This window comes from Aedes aegypti, chromosome 2 (genome assembly GCF_002204515.2).
Source record: "Aedes aegypti strain LVP_AGWG chromosome 2, AaegL5.0 Primary Assembly, whole genome shotgun sequence".
In the NCBI taxonomy this organism is placed as follows: Eukaryota; Metazoa; Arthropoda; class Insecta; order Diptera; family Culicidae; genus Aedes; species Aedes aegypti.
Window position 1 is genome coordinate 233284328 of NC_035108.1, and position 23931 is coordinate 233308258.

The 23931-nt window shown below is 35.1% G+C and overlaps 1 protein-coding gene and 1 long non-coding RNA gene across 3 annotated transcripts in view; one reads left to right on the forward strand and one right to left on the reverse strand.

Moving 5' to 3' along the window:
* LOC5569119 (serine-threonine kinase receptor-associated protein) overlaps nucleotides 1–23931 on the reverse strand; it is a 68972-nt gene that overhangs the window by 19117 nt on the left and 25924 nt on the right. The window lies entirely within an intron of this gene.
* On the forward strand, nucleotides 1197–1664 carry LOC110676468. The gene is made up of 2 exons (XR_002500416.1): nucleotides 1197–1426; nucleotides 1492–1664. It is a non-coding gene; the product is annotated as an uncharacterized LOC110676468 (long non-coding RNA).

Sequence of the window (23931 nt, forward strand, 5' to 3'; positions counted from 1 at the left end):
CATCTTTCTAAGTGGCCAGGATCCTGAGCTACCTGCAAAAAAAATTCTATGCTCACTAGCGCCGCCTGGTAGCAAAATTTCGAATCTCATAACTTTTATAATGATAGCGCTTGAGCTACTGAACAACTTTGCCGAAGGCGCCATCTTTCTAAGTGGCCAGGATCCTGAGATATCTGCAAAATAAAAGTTTCATGCTCACTAGCGCCGCCTGGTGGCAAAATTTTGAACTTCATAGCGTTTATAATGATAGTCCTTGAGCTACTGAACAACTTTGTCGAAGACGCCATCTCTCTAAGTGGTCAGGATCCTGAGCTATCCGCAAAACAAAAGTTCTATGCACACTAGCGCCGCCTAGTGGCAGAATTCCGCAATTGAATGACCGCCACATGTTAGCCCTTGAACTACTGAACAATTTTGCTGAACATCATGATCCTCTATTTTGAATACTTTTCAAGATAATGATCATTTATAAAAACGGTCGTTAATCTGAATTTCGGTCGTAAAAAAGTGGTCGGAAAAAGAACCGTCGGTAAAAAAACGGTCGTAAAAAGAGGTTGGAGTGTATTTCGAATTCCTGGAGTACGTTTTACTGAAACCATTAAAAATCACTTGGTTCAGTCTGTCTGAACACCGACCATTTGGTCATCTTTATATTTTTCTTGGAGAGGTAATGGAGTGAAAAGCAAATAATGAAAGTTTCATTTAGATCGAAACATATTCCAACCTCCTGGAATTTTTAGAACATTTGTATGGACAATGAGATTGAAAACTTCTTAGTCAATTTTCTCAATGCCTAATTTTCACAGATGGATCTGACTTGCGATTTGCGGCAGTTTAGGTGTACTTTCAAATTTGTTATCTCAGCATAGGCTTATAAGAACAACTAATGTTGAAAAGAAAAGCATTAAAACTTTGCAACTAGACAAATAAAAATATGTGTTTCTTACTTGGTAAATTAATCCTTTCATGAAAATAATTACTCGTTTATTCTCTTTTTCATTATGCTATTCTACTTTATCAAATAAGGTTGATAGTGAGGAAAAATGTCATTGTTTTTCATTGAAATTTAGTGGTTTTCCTCGTATTCTACGTACATTTCGGGAATCCCGGGAATCCCGGGATGTCAGAAATAAAATCCCGGGAAACGGGAAATCCCGAAATTTGTCAAATCCCGGGATTTTTTGTCTCGCACGCTAACTTTAAAGTACCCATTAAATGGGTTTCTTGTACCCATTTTTATTGTTAGTACTGAGTTGTCAGAAAAAGGGTATTATTTTTTGACATTAAAAAGGGTACATTTTACTCTTCTTGAAGAATGAGATCCGTCAACAATAATGGGTAAAAAAGCCACTTGTCGTTATATGGAGTGAAAACTTTGAATATTTTGCCACGAATTATATATCATTAATTTGTAGAAAGAATCATGGTAAGTAACTATTTTTTGAACAAACTATTTACATCAAAGGCTTAATTCACTTCTCCTCAACACAGAACCCTCGAAGAAACATGGAAAGCGGCAATTAGAGATCGTTTTTTTCATCCGGGATCTGGAACAGGAAGATATGGAGTAAGAGACACGGACAATGAAAAATTCAACGTAAAAGTATCCCAATTAGCAGTTTATTCATAAGTAATCATCTAATAAAATGATGTTCATTAGACTATGTGTTGTGTCGTCTGATTTATTTTAAAACCTCCTTCGAAATCGTTGTTTCCCGTATTTGCCGGCAAGAGGGGGGTATTTTTTACCCATTTTTGTGAAATCTATGAGGGGTAAATTATACCCATGTTTTGAAGTTTGAGCCAAATACTCTTTAATGAGTAAATGGCCAATACCCATTAAATGAGTTAAACCACTTTTCATTGAAATGGGTACGAAAGTACCCATTAATGGGTACTTCAAAGTTAGCGTGCGGGATGTCCCGGGATGGACACTCTAACCTGGAGGCTTTGTATTTGCAAAATTTCACTTATAAGATGTCGCGAAAAGGCTTTCTACGTACAAATGTGGAGGCGATATACAATGCGAGCGTAAAAATTTTCTACCAAGCTAACCTGTGATCTTATGCGACTTAACTTATGATAACAAATGATGATTTGACAGCTGCTACGGATTGATTCGACTTACTTTGTACGAATGTACTGGACGAAACAAAATGTACAAATGAACTCAGAAATAAAGCGTTTTGTGCGAGGAAACTCATCAATCTGATGATTTTATCCACCGTGTTTTGCGGGTTTGATGTAACTTGTATGAATAAACGAGTTATTACGTGAACTTTTATGCGACTTCTGGTTGTCTGGGTATATTTTGAAATATCTAAACTACCATCCACCCCCTTAATGGGAAGTTCTGTGAGATTATTTCTCGGTGCATCTTAATTTAGACTATATATTTCCATAGAATGGAGAGATTTAGTATTTAGATTTGTGACAATATGTAAATATAAAAACTAAGTTTACCGATGTTTTCGCAAGTATTCTTACAGTTCTGACCTACATTGAATCGTGTTAATGGTTGGTAAAAAATCATTTGCTACATATTTGATAAGGTATATTTCCATCTAAATTAATACAAATAATCCGTTAAACTTCTTTCAGATAATAGAAACACGGATTATCAAGCCCCCGGTTAATCGCGTCTGACCTGTATACCTTTTACCGTTATATGTAGTAATTAAGATAAATGATGAAATTTTACATTTTATTCGAAAATGTTCTGTTTCCCATGGTAGCTCCAAAGCTCCATTGATTTTCGACGAACTTAAGAGAAACTGAATAAGATATATACAATGCAAAATAGTTACATAAATATGATTCTATACACATCAGATTACCCCAACACTCAATTAACTGCTTCAATAGTAAAACTATTGATAAATAACAACAGTAATTTTTTGGACAGGTTTCGAATAATTTAGCTCATTTGCTAACCTTTTTATTCAAACAATTTCTATAAAAAAGCTTTTTCGTAGATAAATAGTGGATTGAAGGGAAAAGTGAGGGTTAATCATAATTGTAACGAAATTTTAAATTTAAAGTTGTTCAAATTCCAGATTACTTTTCCAAAATCGTGTTTTTATCAAATATTTTTCAAAAATTCTCAAAATTGTGCATGGAGCAATTCTGGTAGCGACTAAGTGTCTAGGAAATTTAAACAAAAAATCTTTCCGGATGAAATAGACTTAACAGGAACCAAAATGAGACCGAAAAGAATACAAACGGTAATCAAAAACCAAAACGAGACCTATCAGGAGACATTTCTCAGAGAATATTTCTAAAACAAGTTTAGGAAATTTCTTGTGCCATTACGGCAAATAATTTCTTCAGGTTGGATGAAAAAATAGATAACTTTTTTTAGATTTCTTTTAGTTATTATTTGAGTTCATTTAGTTATTATTTTCCATGAAATCTCTCCAAGAATTTTCCTAAGGAATATGAAAATGTTTTGAATAAAACCTGGACTTTTCAAAGAGTACTACAAACAATACCTTAGGGATTCCAACAAGAATTCTTGCATATATTATTTCTAATATTTTTTAACGAAAGCCCTCAGTCCTCCAGGAATTTATCAGGTGATTCTTTCATCGGATTTTCAAGAACATCCTCCAAGACTCTCGTTTAAAATATGTTGGAATATTGAACCAGAAACTACTCTAGTTGTATCCAAGGATTTCTCTGGATTTTCTATAAAATTGTTCTTTAAGATTTTAACTTAAAATTTCTCTAAGAATACCTTCAGGAATTACTCCAGAGATTGCTCCTAAGATTTCTTTGGGAAGTCATCCAATAATTCTAAAAGATTTCTCAAGGAAGTTTAAAAAAAAAATCAAGCATTCTTCCTTGTTTTTTAAGTATTTCTCCAAGGAAATGTGAATGAAATTTTTCAGAAAGCATGTGAAATCGTCGAAAAAAAAATCGTGTACGTCGTTGCGAAAGCAAATCTTAGAATAAATTCTGTTAAAACTTGTGTAAGTTCTTAAGTCACCCTTGATAATCGAATGAGATGATGAGATAATCGAAAACAAAAAAACAATCTTTGGATAATATCCTTAAAAAATGTGTAGGAATGATAGGAAGATTTCGTGAAAAAAAAAATCTGTGGTGTTATGTGGTGCAGAACCTTAAATGTCCTTTTGAATATTCCATGGGTGATAATTTCTGGAGTAATTAATTGCAAAATATTTAGAAAAAACTCCAGTAATCCTTGGATGAAATGCTGGAGAAGTTCCTAGAAAATATCAAATGAAACTTAAGTCGGTTTTACGGAATTATTTGAAGATTCACTCGAACAACCACTCGACGAATTTTTTGAGCAATTATTTGGAATAACAGTAGATGAAATTCTTGTCGGTTTTGTTAAAAAAAAACCTTTGAATGAATCAAAAACTCTAGAATTGACCTTTGCGAGTTTACTTGGAAAAAAATATTTGGAAGATCACTTAGAGTAACGACTAGAGAATTCGTTTGAAAAGTTAGTGAAAAAAATATCTGGCGGGAGTCCTAGGATAGTCTTTGGAAAATTGTTCAAAGTAACGTAACGTTGAAGTGCTCAAGGATTTCCTGAAGCAAGTTCTCGAATAATTCCTTAAAGCATCCTTTGAAAAATTACTAAAAGAATTGGTAGAGGAATTTCTTGAAGTATTTCTGGTGAAAACCTTGCGTTAGTTCCTGATAGTATTTTAGATGAAATCCCTGGAGAAACCACTAGGATAATTTCTGAAGCTGTTCTTGAGAATGAGAAGGAATGTTGCATCATAATTGTCTGCAAGCAAGATAAGGGAAAAAATACTTTAAATACCATTTTGATTAAAATAAAGACTTCTTAGAGACTTACAAAAAAAAAACAATTCTCTAAAAAGAAACCTGCTACCGGCTCTAGATATGTTATTCCTTTACTGATCAACCATAAGATATTGTAAACGTCAATCATGTTTTGGAAAGATTCTCACAGAACGGCTCAAATTTCGATTGAAGAAAATTTTCTTGCAAGTAATGGGTTTTGACGCAAAAATCCTTTGTACTGACCATATTCTACCATGAATTACTGCCTCAAAATAATTTCCCTGATTGTGATAGAAATTCCCTGGGAATTCCAGGTTTTTTCCAGGTTGAATAAAATCCCCTGATAAATCCAGGTTTTTCCAGGTAGTAGACACCCTGATACTGATACCTTCATGATTGGTAATGAAGGTATCAGTATCAGGGTGTCTTCTACTCATACTTCAGTATCAGAGAGTACTTTCAAGAAACTGGTCAATAGGGTCCAAAAGCCCTGTCCCAATTTTAGTGCCAAACGCTTAAGTTTAGGCCAAAAACAATATTTTAATATTTTTCGTTTGATTAAGTCCAAAAAATATGATTGTTTTATTTTGTCACACCCTTTGGCTTAAACTCAAATTTTGGGTGTATTTTGTTTTTCGTGTCCCTTCCGAAATGTCAGATAGGAACAACCCCAGTGTTAAAACTAAAAGCCCTGTGGTGTTTTTGACGACGACTAAGCGAGCGTCAACATGATCAAAAGTGTCAAGGTTCATTTACGGACTCAATTTTTAAATTGAAGTTTAATCATGATATAGTCGTTATTTAAGCGGGAAAATTGCTAAAGTAGTTGCAGTAACATACTCTTTCGTAATATTAAATAAAAACAAGATTTAATTAAACATTTTAGGACCTTATTAGGGTTCCAGCAAAGATCTCCTTATAAGTTTGCTGTGAATCTAAATGCAAATCTAACAAGCATATCATCAAGCACCTTGCCAGGAATCCCTAAGTCCCTTTCTAGAAATGTTTCAAGGATCCTAATCAACTATCTCTACCAACTCACCAAAAGTTAGCAATGATGCGAAGTATTTAGAAGTTGACAGATAGTTGCGCACCTCCTTTCAAATCCGACGTGAATGCATTCAGATGTAAAGGGGTCATGCACAAATTACATCACGCTTCAAAAGGGAGGAGGGGGTCGACAAGCCTCACAAAATTCGGAAAAGTTGAAATTTCGCGTGACATAATTTGTATACCATCCCAAAGTGTCGTAAATACACAGGCAATGGACATGCCCTATATCAACTGCAGCGATTTGCAGTAGACAGGATGTACCGGGCCCGATCAATCTGACAAGCCAATCGAGCCCTCTGTCACCATAGAAGATGGTGTCTCCATCATGTCGATAGCCTGTAAATACACAATCATTCAATCAACCAATCTCGTGGAAAATTTTTCTGGTCTCACCCTATATCCCTTTCGGGACGGACGATTTTTCACCTTTATTATCAAACTTTCTTTGCTAAGTTATTACACTCTTCATGAGTTATTAATGCAACTCATTGACTATGGGGAATTGAAGACAGAGAGAAGATGTATAAGAATCGGGCCCTGAATTAGCCGTTTTAAAACAAATGTGTCCAGCACAATTGTGCTGGTTCGTCCCGAAAGGGATATCTAGCTTCAAGCTCTATTGAAATTGAAATAAACCGGTATTCTTATGTTTGAAATACATAATTTCCCAGCGTGTTCTCACAGAACTCAATTCATAGTTAATTATTAATAGTTATCAACAAAGTTCATAAGATTTAAGATGCTCTAAAATTATTTTATGATAGAATATGTTGTATCTTGTCATATAGCAGAATCTAAAAATAAATGTTGATGTTGCCAGAAAATAAGACCACGAACTATAGATACCTTAGTTATCTATGGAGGGGCAATTTATACACTAGTGATTGAAGGTAGAAGTATGAGCGATTACTTTTCTCTAATGTATATAAACAGACTAATTCAACTTAAACTTGAACATTCCTAGTTTAGTAATCCCTTATAGCATTCAAGTAGGTAGAGTAAGGTGGGGCAAAAGTTCGACCTTAGTGGTAGAATCAAAGTTTCCAGGAAAACAATAGCAGTTAAAACAAAACAAATACCATACAGTGAACCTTCAACATATTGGCTATAATTTTGTTAAACAAACTTGTGTCAAAATATTTACCCATTTTTAGTTATAACAGTTTCAAAATTGATTGTCTTAAACGAACTTTTGCCCCACCGGTGGGGCAAGAGTTCGAATCTAGTGCGGGGCAAAAGTTCGCTGGCTAAAACACAAAATATCGATCCTTTTATGACAGACATACTTTACACCAGCCGTAAACTTAAGTTTGACAAAAAATACACACTAAATTTTCATCAAAAAATTGTCCAAAATCGGGTTAATTGTATTATACTCAAAAATAGCAGTTTTTCGCAAAACTAAGTGGAAATGTAAAATTTTGGTGAAAATTTTCACACGATCAGACAAATTTAACTAAATCTGAATATAATATGTGGATTTTAGGCAATTTGCAAATTTTTCCGTGATTTTATACATGGGTCGAACTTTTGCCCCGCTGATTCGAACTTTTGCCCCACTATGGGCCAAAAATTGTTTTCAAGCATGTATGCAAAAACTAAGACACCTCAAAGCAACCTTATGATAGGCCTAGAAACGCCCTTACATAAAATATTGAAAAAGATTTTATCTTCAATTGGTTCCATGCAACGAAAGTTTTACCAAAAATTACAATATTCACATCGAAAAACAACAAAAAGCCATAACTTTTCCAAATCTCAATCGATTTTTATGATATTTGGAGTAAAAGTCTCTTACTTGAATAGCATTCGAACCACCATGACATTTATAAGATTTGTTTTGAATTGAGCTAGAAATCTTTAAAAGAAACTCTTACCCCACTCGAACTTTTGCCCCACTTTACTCTACTTATTTGAAAAGAAATCGAAATCACACAGGAATAATTTAAGAGCGCATAAAATATGAGCACCAACATACTACCGTATCTCAAGATCAAGGACGAGCTTGCAGCAGCCAATGACCCAGTGTACGAGTGCCGCCTTTCTTGGTTTACCTTTCGCAGCGATAAACTGCAGGAAGAACTAGACGTATATAAATATGCACGTGCTTCATTGCGCTACCCCACCCTCCGCCATAGGATTGAATTGTGCGACCCGACTAGATCACCTTGAATGTGCACGAAGTAAAGCCACTAGCCGGTCAACAAGTCATACTATGTATGCCTGTATGTTAAAAGGCTTGTGTCGCTTGTGTTATTGCACCGGTCTATCAGGACAGGCTTAACAGTTCCGCAAACCTAGGAAATGTATTCCATCCAAAATAAGAATATCAATAAACTTGGTCAAAAGGATTGGATTTTTTTACAATTTAAATGAATAGTTACATGTTCATTAGATTTATCAAATTATTTTACTGTAAACATTGGCAGGCCATTGTTGATAGACTCACAGTCAAATCTCAATCAATGCGCTCTCCCGTGAGATCAAATTCATTAGAGATCTGCTTCGCAAATCTCGCGCTTGAGATTTTGATGCAAAATCACTCAATCAACTTAAACCGTAAAAAATGATTCAGTCTCAAAATCCGTCAAAAACTCGTGAAACCCGAATGTTGTTGTTTACATTAGAAAGGATTACTATAATTTTACCAGACTAACAAGAAATTATTGCCGTGTGTGAGTAAACTTTGGAAATACGAGACAATGAGTCAAAAAGGTGAGCCAATTCATCCATGATTTTTTGACTGCTGAGTTGCGTGATTGACAACTCACGCATGAAAAACCTCAAGCGTGAGTTATGAGAAATTGAGTTTTTCAGAACACTGTTGCAGGCATTCATTGATGAAGCTGTAGCTGATCGGTTTTGGAATGAAAAATGATGTCAAGTAGCGGAGTTTGGGGCAAGTGTTCACTAGGGACAAGTTGACCACCTCTTCTTTTTACAACAACGAATAAGCGTTTTTTTTAGTTTAACAATATGTTCCCTTATAATTCTGTATGTAATGTACAACATATTATAGAAATTTTCCATTGCAAAATGTTCTAATAATATATTCTATATTATTTCTATCGATTGTCATATAAACAATCAAGTACATATCTGGATTTAGAAAATATTTGCTGTTTTTAAACATCATGGTATAAGGTATATTATAAACAGATAGAACTGATGAACGGTACATCGTGCAACAATTGAAATGTGTAGGGTAAAGATGGGTCACCTAAGTAAAGAACCGCTATATCTTCTTATATAGGGTAACCAATATATTTTGGATTCCCTGGGCCATTTTCCTGCGAAATTCCCAGTTTAAATCGAAAGACCAACTCAATTCGCATGCAATTTGGAAAGATAGGACTATTCCGCACTTGTATCAACCGTTTGTACATAGAAACGGTGTTTATTTTATCTGAAATTAATTTAATTTAATCGGTTCATGCATGCAACCGTTAAAACAAGTTACACACAGAAATTGAAGCCGTCAGAAATTTTTCAAATGTAAACAAACAATTTTTTTCCAAATTTCTGAACTAACAGCGTAGATTTTTTGCGGTTTTCCATTATCAATCGATTGATTAGACTATGGGCAAGCATATTATACAACCAGTGTCGTGGACTTTGTCGCCAAACGATAAACAATGCCGGGTGTCCAAAATATATACCTTTGAGGGTACAAAATGTATTGGTGTGTCCAAAGTTATGAAAAGCAATGCTTCACAATTCAATTATTTTCGACGTTTTTTGGATCCTACATGACCGTATGGGCATTTTTATCTCATAGAGGAAGTTTTTCTCTGCATTTTGGCATGTTCTTTGACTTGGTTACGCTGTGCAATTAATTAATTGGGACAAAAAACTAAAATCACTTCCTCAGGGGTCCAAAATACGACCGTTACCCAGGGTGACAGTGAAAAGTCAATTTTAAATTCCCGGTTTTTCCCGTTTTTTTTCGGTATTTCGAAAATATTTCCGATTTAATGATATGCTATGAAATGTACATTATTACGATTTTTTTACCATTTCAAACGACTTCAAACTCGTACTTAAGTTTTTTAGTAACACTGCAAAAAAATTCTATTAGGAGTAGACGGAAATCAGTTTTTTTTTGCTGCGCATATAAATTTTCTGGGCTTATGCTGATTCTGCTGAATTTCATTTTTATATATGAATCGATATTCTACTTCATTTTAAGTAATCGTGGAATTTGTTATGAAGTGTTAAAAAAGGGGGTGGCCCGCTTTGCGTAAAGACGTTTGGCATTTGTCAATTTATTTATTTATTTTGTCAAGCATAGGTAGACTACATACAATAATTACAATACTTTCTTACAAGCTATGGATTACTTCTAGTGTTCTTTAGTCGTGTTTTAAGCTGCTCTTTGGACATAGTAATGCCAATGAATGCGCAAATTATACTGACGCATCATACGGTTTATTGGTCCGTTTTGAGCATAATGCGTCCTGCATGATTTTTCTGAAAATAATTTTCTTGTTCTTAAATGACGAGAGGGTGTGTAGAAGTTTAGTTGAGAAAGAAGTGCAGCAGAGTCTACACGGTTCGAAATAATGTTGTTTATAAAGAGAATCATTGCGAACTCCCGGCGTTGCTTAAGTGTTTCCAAGTTGATGAGCATGCAGCGTGCTTCATACGACGGAAGAGGCAGTACAGTCCAATTCAATTTCCGAAGGGTGTATAAAAGGAATTGCTTCTGTACTGATTCTATGCGTTCTTCGTCTACGACATGATACGGGTTAAATACTAGGTGACAGTATTCCAGAATTGGTCTTACACTGGGAGGGAGGTACAGATACTACACACGAAATATTAAACAAAGTTTTTTCAAACTGCAAGATAACTCCAGTTTGCCAACTAACATCAAGGCAGGCTTGATGCAAATCGCTAGTTTTCTTTTATAGTGTACCTTCGATCTTTTCGGACTAACATGGAAAAAGGGCCACAGTATTCTATGCATTCCATATTCATTTCTATTCAAAAATGTAAAAGAGATGCGTATTTTATTACTTTGTGTTCAATCATAATGAAAGGTGTTATCGTGAAATTACTTTTAAATATTTTTGAATAGATTTTCGTTAGATTTGTGTCATCTTTGATGAAATGCGAAAATATGTTTTGATCAATTACGCGCTATTATCATGTTAGTCCAGTATTTAAGATCCGGGCTCACAGTGACATTCTGTGACAGCAGAATCTCGGCTCACTGTGACGTACATAAATTTCGTATCGGTTTCTCCCTACATATTGTATACAATAGTTTAATAGTATATGGGTCTTGAAAATTATTGCTGAACCTCTTAATGACGCCAAGCATGCTGTTTGCTTTGTTTATTATGGAATTATAATGTTCTACAAAAGTGAGTTTAAAGTCTAGGATTACGCTCAAATCCCTTACAATTTTACACTTCTGCACTACTTGATTTCCTAAAAATACTTCAATTTTCGACTAAATGCTATTGAATTACATTTTTTGATATTGAGCTGGAGTAGACTTTTTTTGCACCAAGTGAAGAATAAGTTAATGTAATTCTGGAATTCTTCTGCTTCGCTAGAATTACTTACTTCCATGAAAAGCTTCATGTCGTCTGCATATATAAGAAATTTTATTTTTCTAAGTAAAATGGAAATGTCGTTTAAATACAAAATAAAAAGAAGTGGGCCTAAATGAGAACCTTGGGGTACTCCAGAGGTTACAGAAATGGGTGCTGATAATTTATTTTGAAAGCGCACTAATTGTTTCCGATGTGATAGATATGACTGGATCCAACTCAAGAGTTCTGGCTCCATTCCTATTTTTTGCAATTTGAAGATTAATAATGGTATGTCGATTAGGTCAAATGCCTTACTGAAGTCATTGTAGCGGGCTTCTCGTGCTTGCCATTGTCCATTGCGTTGAGAATGAAAGATACAAATTCTAGCAGATTGGAAGATGTTGAGCGACCTTTAAAAAATCCATGCTGCCTACAAGTAATTTGGTTTTTTACTTGCTGGAAAATTTTGTCGATTACGAGAGATTCGAAGAGTTTGGGAATACAGGAGATAATGGCAATTCCGCGATAGTTCCGTATGTCAGATTTGGTACCTGATTTGAAAACAGGCACCAAATATGAGGATTTCCAAGCTTCTGGGAATTTTCCATTGTTTAGAGACATGTTGAAAAGGCGTTCTAAGGGAAGGGTAAGTTCTTCTGAGAGACTTTTGAAGAACACGGGTGCAATGCCATCCGGTCCTGCTCCCTTAGTTGCGTCCAGGTTTTTTAGTGCCGATAAGATTTCTTATTCTGATAGTTTTTCAATAGATATACTATTAGGAATTTCTGGGAAAAAAGAAAAGAAACTGCGGTCGCGGTCTTCTTCAGAGTAGGTGGTATACACTTCTTGGAAGAAATCTGCAAAGAGGTTGCAGATATCGGAAGAGTTATCACCTACGTTTCCGTCAAAATGCATTCGCGAAGGGAAATTGTTACTTTTTAGATATACACTCCCGTGCATAAGTTTGGGTTCACCCCCTAAAAAACATACAAAAGTGTTCTGTCCATATCTCTGTGATAACACGTCCAATTGAAACTCTTTAAGCCGCATTCGAAAGGCAAAGAGTTATTCTTACTTCGTATGTATTTTTCCAAAAACATTTTTTTAATTTTGTATACTAAATTTATACTTAAAGTTGTGACATTTTTCAAAAAACACGCTTAAAAATCATATCTAATTTCCTCAGCATTGGGTCGACCAAAATTTGAAATCAAAGTGTCATTAGAATCGTAATCTTATATTCTTTGAAGAGACCCCACGAAATTTTGGCGGAAAAATCTGGAAAGTATTCAAAATCAATGAAACAGTCAGTCAAGTCATCGTGCAAAAGTTTGGGTTCACCCCTCAGTATGATGCAAATCGTGCAAAAGTTTGGGTTCACCTGAGCCACAAGCACATCATTTTTGTCAATATCTCTGCCATTTTTCAACCGATTTTAATAGTTTAAAGCTTTTTTGATCGCAAATAATGGCGCGTACATGATTGGTTTGAGATTTCACAGATTTAAGTAACTTCAGGTGAACCCAAACTTTTGCACGATACACCATACTGAGGGGTGAACCCAAACTTTTGCACGATGACTTGACTGACTGTTTCATTGATTTTGAATACTTTTCAGATTTTTCCGCAAACATTTCATGAGTGCTCTTCAAAGAATATAAGATTACGATTCTAAAGACACCTTGTTTTAAAATTTTGGTCGATCCAATGCTGAGGAAATTAGTAATGTTTTTTCAGTGTGTCTTTTGAAAAATGTCACAACTTTAAGTACATATTTAGTATACAAAGTTCAATGAATGTTTTTGGAAAAATACATACGAAGAAAGAATAACTCTTTGCCTTTCGAATGCGGCTTAAAGAGTTTGAATTGGACGTGTAATCACAGAGATATGGACTGAACACTTTTGCATGTTTTTTAGGGGGTGAACCCAAACTTATGCACGGGAGTGTATATGTCTTCTTTGAAATGCTACCTGTTCTTGTATGAAACTGCTTTATGCGAAACGTCCATTATGCCAAACGTCCGTATGCGAAACGTCTTTTTGCAAAATGGACCCGCCCAAAAAATATTAACACTTGTTTATATGATGGGATAGAGTCAATCTTAGAATGAATCATAGTTTTAATTTTAAACGGTAACACATATTTAGTAAACCTAATAAATCAATTATCAATTGTTCAACATTTCGTTCCATGTTTATTATCATAGACATTTTTTTATGTTTTTACCCCCACACACCTAGAAGTTTTTCTCAGGGCAATTATTTCTTATAAAATATAACAGTTATAATTCTGGAATTAATTAGAAAGTTTTATACTATTTTTACCATTCTCAAAAAAGAAACGAGTGGCAAAGTTTTAGTGGATATCGGTCCCGGCAAAGTTTTTCCCGTTCACTAACGTTTTTTCGACTTTCCCGTTCAATATCCTGAGCTTTTTATATACGATTGCACCCCGTTTGGCATAAAGTCGTTTGGCATAAGGTCGTTTGGCATAAAGCCGTTTGGCATATAGTCGTTTGGCGTAATGGTCGTTTGGCATAATGGTCGTTTGGCATTATGGTCATTTGGCATAATGGCCGTTAGGCATAATGATTGACTTAAAATAAATATCGGCATTTCTTAAGCTTTTACCGAGATCAACACCACCGAGCCCATAGCAAAAAATATTGGTAAGTTCTAAACAAGCGTGATGTTCGTTCAAAGATTTTCCAAGCTGAAAATTTCAAAAATTGTTGTGACATTAGAGAGCATTACTAAATAAAACTCGTGACAGGTCCCTACATCTCAGAACATAGAGTATCTTTGAAGTTGTTGCGATATATATATTTGAAAACAATAAATTGACAAAGAAAGTTCGCAGTTATTCATCAAGGGAACGCATATAGAATATTTTGCTGCAAATCAAGCTCTGTCCCAGTTTGGACGTAACACTCGATGGAAATTGTTTGATAAAAAAATGGATTTTTTTTTGCAAAATATCAAAAGCTCTAGTCCAAAGATCTATCAATGCAACTTAATGCAAAAATATATAGAAGACCAGATTATTTTTCGTTTAAAATGTTTAAGGCTCTAACGCAAAAAAATCTTTTCACAGCATATCTCAAATGAACAACACATCTTTAAAAGAAAATATTTGTGACAAAACTTTTCAACGGATCAATATAAATTCTAATTTTGGAAGTGTTCATCAAAAATATCGTCTATTATCGAGAGAAGGGAAAATTTGTGACTGAAATAATATGTTTTCCAGCATATCTCGGAAGGAGATCACGCGTTTGCCCCAAAAAAGTATATGTATATTGGCAGGTTCTAAAGTAATTATCATTTTAACAACACATCTGGCAAGAATTGATAAAACAGCAAAATATAAAAATGGTTAACATTCAGCTTTACTAAACAATAAAATTGAAAACGGTATAAATATAAAAAAAACATCCTATTTTTAAAAGAAGGCAAAATTTATAATTAGCCTAATAGAAGAATTGACGCCAAAAATTATTGCGGCATAACAAAACGAAAAGACATAGAAAAGTGCGTTCAGAATCATCGAAGTGATTGTGCTACTTTTCCCCGAATGACTGGTTTCCCCAAAAAGCGGTGACGAGAAAGAACGATGAGCAGCCAAAAGAAGGAAGTATTCTGTCATTCTCCGCTATACACATGTTGGCAAAAATGCTGAGGACGGTAAAACTCGAAAGAACCGCCAATTAAATAAAGAAGGGTGCATATTAGATGGTCGATTCGTTCACCACCCTGAAATGTATAAAGTTACGACAATTATGAGTGCTAAAAACTTTTCGGAGAAACGGGATATTCGGGGAACTGGCATTTGGGGAACTGGCGTTCGGGGAAACGACATTCGGGGATCCGACATTTGGATAAAAGTATCACAACCCATCGAAGTAACTGCAGTAATCGATTTTTCTTTTCGCTGATAATTTGAGCAGATCAATGTTATCGATTGCCGCCCTTTTGTCAGTTGGAAACAAAAAAATACTTAAAAAATATAGTTCCAAAGAACAGCCTATGCAAAAAAGAAGGAGAACTTTAATGAAATTTTAATCAACAGTTTTTATACCTATAATAATGGTTACATCATATTTTGAAAAAAAAAAAAACAATTAAAAGAAGGGTAAATTTGTGCTAAATATATAAAAATCTTCAGTGCAAAAATTTGTTCCAATAGCGAAACTCAAAAGAAGAATTAATATTTGAAAGAAGGATAATTTCTGGATAAAAAATAAAATACTATTGACAATAACTTTCCTAATATGCCTTAATTTATTCAAGAGCGAATGATTGTTAAATAAAGTGTCATTTGTATCAATTGACTCCAAAACAAGCCTGATGTCATCAGAAAGATTCAATAGATACGTAAAAATGAAAAAAAATAGAAATTCTTGGTTTCAGACTCATTATGCCAAACGACTATTATGCCAAACGACCATTATGCCAAACGACCATTATGCCAAATGACTTTATGCCAAATGACCATTATGCCAAACGACTTTATGCCAAACGGCTTTATGCCAAACGGCTTTATGCCAAACGACTTTATGCCAAATGACCTACCACCTTTTATACACAAACACATCGGACCACTTAAGGAACATAACAACGGAAGTTATGTGATAACCCAGACAACCAAAATGTACGTATAACGAAATCACCTGGAGGCTTTGTATGTGCAAAATTTCACTTATAAGATGTCGCGAAAAGGCCTTCTACGTACAAAAGTGGAGGCGATATGCGTGCATATATTATGTGATGAATAATAACATACAATGCGAGTGTATAAATATCCTACCGAACTAACTAGTGATCTTATGCGACTATTAATTTGACAGCTGCTACGGATTGATTCGATTTACCTTGTACGAGTGTACGAGACGAAACAAAGTGTACAAATGAACTCAGAAAAGAAGTGTTTTATGCGAGGAAACTCATCAATCTGACGAGTTTATCCACAATGTTTTGCGGGTTTGATGTAATTAGTATGAATAAACGAGTTATAACGTGAACTTTCATGCGATTTCTGGTTGTCTGGGAACTCGTTCTCAAGCCATTTCGTGACATACAAACACCATTCCATTTTTATTTATATAGATAGATAGATATGTTTCCATAAACTATCCCCTGACTTTAATGGCTAATGGGATTCGATTCCAGAAGCTCTACTTAAAATCCACAAACAATATGAAGATTGTGCTGGTTGAAACATTACTTGGCATACAATACTTTCCCGGTGTTAATTGAAATTCCCGTATATTTCCCGGTTTTCTCCCGGTGATTTGAAATTCCTGGCTTTTTCCCGGTTTTCTCGATTTCCCGCTGCACTGGTCATGCTGGCAGGGTGGCCAGTTAAAAGTCAATTTCAAATTCCGGTTTTTTTTCCCGGTATTTCAAAAATATTCCCGGTTTAATGATATGCTGAGAAACATTATTGCGATTTTTTTCTCATTTCAAACGGCTTTTAAGTACGAGTTTTTTGGTCATAAACCAAAGCATTTCTATTAGGGGCAGACGGAAATCAGATATTTTGCTGCGCTGTTACCGTTGAGATACGCTAACTTTGTTAATTGTTTGTTAAGAATAAGTTTGTTAATTGGTTAGTATTTGTTAGTAGAGTTAATATTAAATTTTGTAAATTGTTATCCTTCTGTTTGTAAAATGTTAGTAAACTATTAGAAAATTATGATATATGAGAACAAAATTTGTTAACACACTTTCACCATACACTGAACAAGTCTAAGACAACACACATAAGATTGAGCCAAAAAGGGGAAAACGGGTTGCCACAGTTAAACTCACATCAAAAAGAGAAAATAAAGGATGAAAAGGACAGAGGGAAAAGGGACAGGCATCTGGGTCGAACTGAGCTAAGAGCAAAGCCTATTCAAGTTTGAACCTCGAGGCAACCAGTTCGCAAACCAAACTATATACCCGGTGTACTTAAAATAACCGTTGGTTAAGTTCTAGTAACAGTCGTTGTGATAGATAACCGAATCAGGTATGAAGAAAGCAACTACCAACGACAGTTTAAAGTAAATCCTGTCGCTCGGTTTAACCGTTGCCCGATTCCGTTCTCCCTCAGGACCCATTATTATAGGCCGATTCCACCTAGTATTGACCACCCCGGACCGTTGGCTTCCGAGTGGTGTACTACAAGCTACCAAGAGCATCCAAGTGGCTTCAGGAGTCACCCCAGAGAGCCAAACCGTCGTTGAGAGCCCTCCGATACCCAGGACGCTTGGTGGACGCTCCAAGAGACCGGGTTCTCTCCGCAGCCATCGCCCAGCCGCCATTCGTGGGCATCCGTGAGCTCGAAGAGCGTCCCGCTCGCCCCAGCAACCCCAGGACAACCCTCACGTGCTCCACTTCCGGCCGGCCGCAACGTTCCACACGCCACACCCAGACACTACACACACCAGTAAGTTGGAAAAAATATAACGCTTAAAGCCAAAGAAAGCGAGTTTTACTTGGGTTCTTGACCAGCTCCAACGTGCCGACCCTAAGAGTCTCACCCCTAAGGCAGGTCCTTCTGACCCGCCAGCTAACAGCGCTTTCAAATTTTTTGGGCTTATACTGATTCTGCTAAATTCCAGTTTGATCTATGAAACGATATTTTGCGACGGTCATTTTAAGTAATCGTGGAATTTGCTATGAAAAAGTTTAGTGTTAAAAAAGTTTGACCCTTGTTTATATGATGGGATCGAGTCAATCTTTGAATGAATCGCATTTTAAATTTTAAACGATCACAGATTTGGTAGACATAAAAATGAATTTATCAATGGATCAACATTTCATTCCATGATCATCAGCATAGAAGTTTTTGTTATGTTTTATTCTAACAAATCTAGAACTTTTTCTCAGAGCAATTATTTCTGATTAAAAATAACAGTAATAATTCTGAAATGGATAAGAATTTTAAACTATTTTTAACAAGCCCAAACAAGAAGCGAATGGCAAATCTTCAATGAATATCATAGGTTGTAAACGCATTTAATTTTATCTAGCTTAGAGAAATTTATAACATCCAATCATTGTAGTTTTTAACATGAAATGCTTCATGAAACTATATGAAATCTTTTCGCAAAATGTTTCTTCATTAAAAGTTTTTAATTCACTGGCTAATTATTTACTGTATTAGAGCAAGTAGTAACATTTGTATAAAGAATATATTCTTGACTTTATTGATTAACTCGGAATTCGAATTCAGAAGCTTTTGAAAAAATCCACTAAAGTTAAGATCGTGCTAGTTCATTACTTGGTATGCAAACATTACTTGGTATGCAAAATTTTCCCGGTGCTACTTAAAGTTCCCGTATATTTCCCGGTTTTCTCCCGGTGATTCGAAATTCCCGGCTTTTTCCCGATTTCCCGGTACGCTGGTCACCCTGTATATACCAATCATAGTTTAACTTTCAACATAAAAAAGCATTTTATACTACTTTGAGGACCCGTAGCTCAAAATTGTAATGTGCTGGAACATTTTCGAAATCAGCTTCAAATTCACTAAACCCCAAATTTACCAGGCACATGATTTGATCTTTGAGACACGCATACATTTTAAGCTGTGTAATATTACTGCTACCTTTGAAAATTTTAATCATGCAGATTCATAACCTGCAACAAACAAGATTTTTTTCCGGAATTACGAATAACCGATGATTTATATGGTGATTTCACCGAAATCGTCCTAATAAACTTGGAATGAACTGAATCGTTCAAGTAGCATTTTTAAGCGGTCGAAATTTTTTATATTAAATAAGGTGTGCAAAAATAGTTTCGAAACAGTTAATCGTGGACATATTCACCCATGATTTACTGTTTCAAAATTATTTCCCTGAGTGTGGCCAAAATTCCCTGAGAATTCCAGTTTTTTTCCAGGTTGAATAAAATACGTTCAAGGCGACTGGAAGCGATGGGCTCAGGACCGAGCCCAGTGGAGAAGAATTATCCATTCGGCGTAGATTCAACGTAGCGGATTGTAGCCCATCAAGTAAGTAAGTAATTATGCCAAATTTCAGCATAATCCATGCAGTTTTACTATAGTTATATCAGTTTTTGTGATTTTGCATGTTTAGTGACATGAAATCATTGGGGGTCATTTTATCCCACTTCCCCCTAATATAAAAATATAAAAATTTGCAAAACATCTTCTTTTATATAGAAGAACAATCCCTGAGAATTTCAGCCTGATCGGAGTATATCAATACAACTTCCCTTGCGGCTCTGGCGAACTGGCTCTTAAGATTTCAACTTTTCAAAAAAAATATAGAACTCTAATGTTTAAATTTCAAAAAATATATCTCAAAAACTAAAAAAACATACATCGCTGAAAATTTGAGGGTAAACGTAAAATTTTCTGAACGTTCTAGAAAAAATGAAAACAGTATTACCCTCTTTGGTCTCAGAACCAAAAAAAAAACCCCAAAAAACTAAAACAGCCTAAAAAACTCGAATTTTTTATATATTTTATGTAAATTTTTGTCAGAGTTTTATATTTTTTTTCTGAAAGGTTGAAATCTTAAGCTTTCATTCCATATAAAAATACTGGAAATCGGATGAGCTGTTCAAAATTTATTATTTTTAAAAAATACAAAATCTAATGCGCTGGAACGTACAGTATGTGCCGATAAAAATGACTGATTTTTTATTTTCAAAAAAATATGTCTCAAAAACTAAAAAACATACATCGCTGAAAATTTGACAGTACACGTAAAATTTTCTGAAATTTCATGAAAAAATGAGAACAACAACAACAACAACAACAATTTTTGTGAATTTTATATTTTTCTTGAGAAGTCAAAATCTTTAGCTTTCATTTCGTCCAAGAAATTGAAAATCGGTCAAGCGGTTCATCCATCGAGTTACTGAACACAAAACCGGAGCATCTACGATCCTAGGAGCCATCTTGGTAGCCATAGAAACCAATTTTTACTATGGTTCTCTAACTCGATATCGATATACGAAATACCCTTAAGCAGATCATCGCGTAGAACATTTATAACGGATACTCATCCTCCAAATTACAAGGTTAAGAATGATTAAGCTTATAGAATATTAGAATGAAATTTATTCAGAATTTGTCAGACAACGCGCCAGATTACGATAAGAGTTTTTTAAGTTCATCGCGGGTCGACTCATGGGCCGAATGTGGCACACGGGACGAACGTTGGGCAGCCCTGTTCTAGACTTATTGTCATTCTCAACGACGCACAGTGCGTTGAATGTATGGAGATGCGGGACAAAAATCAAAACTGGAAGATCAAGCCATTTTAGCACCTTGGTATGAGAGGAAAAGTTTTTTCTGGTGAAAAGAGCTGCAATTTGCATAAATGACATATAGTATACGCATAATCGCAAAACTGTCCTAAGCGCCAATTCCATTATTTCCCAAGAAAAACCTTGCAATTTGAACTAATATTGCCTATAATGATGTAAGAAGTTATTTGCAAATATGTCTCTTCACACTCGTAGCTGCAAAAGTGACTTATACGCCTTTATGCAAAAAATAAGCATATTTTTAAAATTTTCTAGTTTTTAACATAAAATTCGAATAAAATCTTGGAAACTTCATTTAAAATATATGATTTCAAACATAAACTTGCTCTGGTGTAATGTCTGGTTCAGCTTTGACCACATAGTGTTGCGAGATTTTCGGATTTTTTATCACAAACAACTCATTTTCATACTTGTGCTGGTTAAGGAGTATACCGAAAAATAATTGAAAATCTCAAAGAGTTGCAGGGAGTTGCAGCTGTATCTTTCAGATCTCTTAGAGGACACTCTGAGAAACATGTCTGTGGGTAACTTAGGGTGGAACTCGGTGGAACTTTTTTTGAATCGATAACCAAAGTTACATGTTAGTATTTCATAAGTTTGATTTAATAGCCAACTCATCGTGCCGATTTCTCATATTCAAAGTTAAAATTGGTGTGCTTATCCCATCAAATATACTTTACCAACCTTCAAACATGTTCTCTTTCAAATTTTGATTGAATGGATTGGTTTCAACACCCTCGGTACTAGTTGAAAGTAATGTTGAAAACATGCGACAAAATTAAGTTTTTCTGCTACTCCGACAACTGTCACTTTCGACGCTTGTTGTAGTCGTTTTAGTGCTTTATAAATCTTATAAATACACGTTTCAATAGCTGATGTTATCTATAAACACTTGTGGATACTTATTATCGCCGAATAAAATAACTTGAAATTTGATTTTTGTCTATGGAGCAACGCACTGTGCGACGTTATCAAAATAGTTTGAAGTGAACGTCTGACTAGATATTTTCCCCATTTTAATGATAATTACACCTGTTGTCAACGTTTACGGTTCGTTCAACATATGTTCTTGGCAATGCTATCTTCAACGGTTGCGTAGCAGAATCATAATTCATTTAGTTTTGCAAAAGTAGTGCACGCCATGTGTGAAAGTGAGCCACAATATCCACATGTATTGCGTTAAATTGAATTACTTCCACATCTCACACACGGAAACCCTCCATTCCCGTGCCACATCGCGAAGGTTGTCTAGTTAATCTCGTCGTGTAAAAAAGGAGCGAGTAGACTTCTTTACACTCCCTTTTGCAGCGATTTTGTTCTAGGAAGCGGGCAGACAGTCGCTTGAAAGCCGGTGCGGCTCGTAGTATGAAATATATGTGACGCACTTTTTTACTGTTTGATATTCCACTACCTTGGAATTGATTTTCAATGTCAGCAGGTTGCCCGGCGCGTCGTCTGAGCGATTCATTCGTTCTTATTTTGCCTTTTTGATCTGGACGCGATGCTTCTAGTTCCTGATTCTGGCTCAGCACATGACGTGTATACTGGGGAATTGACATTTGTGAATATGCTCGATCAAATCTGTACGAACTATGTACCCTATAGCCGTCACGTCCCCCTATTTCAAATTTTTCATGGAAATTTTCAACGTGGAAATACAAATTGGTAGTCCAAATATCTATAAATTTTAGGAGATTTCTCTGAGAATTCCTAAAGGATTTCTGCGAAGACTTTTTTAAGGAAGTCTTTGACGAATTTCTAAGAAAATTCTTCAAATATTTCTGCAAGACTTCCAGAGTGATTGCTTAAAAAAATCCTTTCAATAAATTCATTCTTACACTCATCCAGAAGGTTTTCATGAATTCTTTCTGAGATTGACACAGCAAATTTTGTGGTTACAAAACAAAAGCTATGCTGATGGTGTTTCCTGGATTCCCGGACGGTTCAGGATCTTCTTCTTCTATCTGTCATTATGTCCCAACTGGGACATAGTTGGTCGCCATACCAGCCTAACGATAAATGAATGCAAAATGGCAACTTAAACAAAGAAAGCTCTAATTGAATAACTGTGGATGTGCTTATAGAACACAAGGATAAGTATCAGGCTTTGTCTCAGTGGAGCTCAATGCATGAGCATCGATGACCGTACACTGAGCCAAAAAATACGGACGAATTGCATAAGAGAACGCCTGAGACTTAAATTCTTGTCTGTTTTTTTTCTCCGTCATAAGATTCCCACACGCAGCGAACTAGACCTATCGATCACAAGGTTCTTGGTTCGATTCTAGGTTGCCGCGACAAATTGTTTTTGTTTTCAAATTCTAGGTTCATAAGGCAAATTTATGATATTCAACCCGAATTTTCATAAGGGGTTTCTATGTATATCGATAGTTTAATTGCCTCAGTGCATGAAACATAAAACGTCTGGATTTCACATGTAATCCTTGTCATTAGTCGTGCAAATCTTAGTACTACTATTCATATTGAATATCAAGTTTAAAACATAATATGGTACATGAATTCCGCTGCTCTGAAAATAAAACACCTTGTCGGGTTATTGATTAGATTAGATATTTAAATAAAAAATACAAAATGTTCAAGTATATTTTGAAACGACTTGGGGCTAAAAATGACTAAAAACAACTATAAACGACTTAATGCAGCATAAAATGGCTTAAAACGACCTAAAATGGCTAAAAACGGCTTAAAATGGCTAAAAGCGGCTTATTTTTTTTTAAAACGGCTTAAAATGGCTGACAAAAACGGCTTAAAATGGCTAAAAAAGGCTTAAAACGGTTTGAAACGGCTTTAAATGACTTAAAACGGCCTAAAACGGCTTGAAAAGGCTTAAAATGGCTAAAAACTGCATAAAATAGCTAAAACGGCTTAAAATGACAAAAAAAAACAGATTAAAATGGCTAAAAAAGTTTTTAAATTGCTTAAAACGGCTTAAAATTGCTAAAAACGGCTTAAATGGCTTAAAATAGCTGAAAACAGCTTGAAACGGATTAAAAATGTTGAAAACGACTTAAAATGGCTTAAAATGGCTGAAAACGACTTAAAACATCTTAAACGGCTAAAAATCGGCTTAAAATGGCTAAAAACGGCCAAAAGCGTCTTAAAACGGCAAACAACGGTTTCAAGCAATTTTAAGAGCCGTTTTAAGCCGTCTTAAACATTTTTAATCCGTTTTAAGACGTTTACAGCCATTTTAAGCTGTTTTAAGCCATTTTTAGTCATTTTAAGCCGTTTTTAGCCAT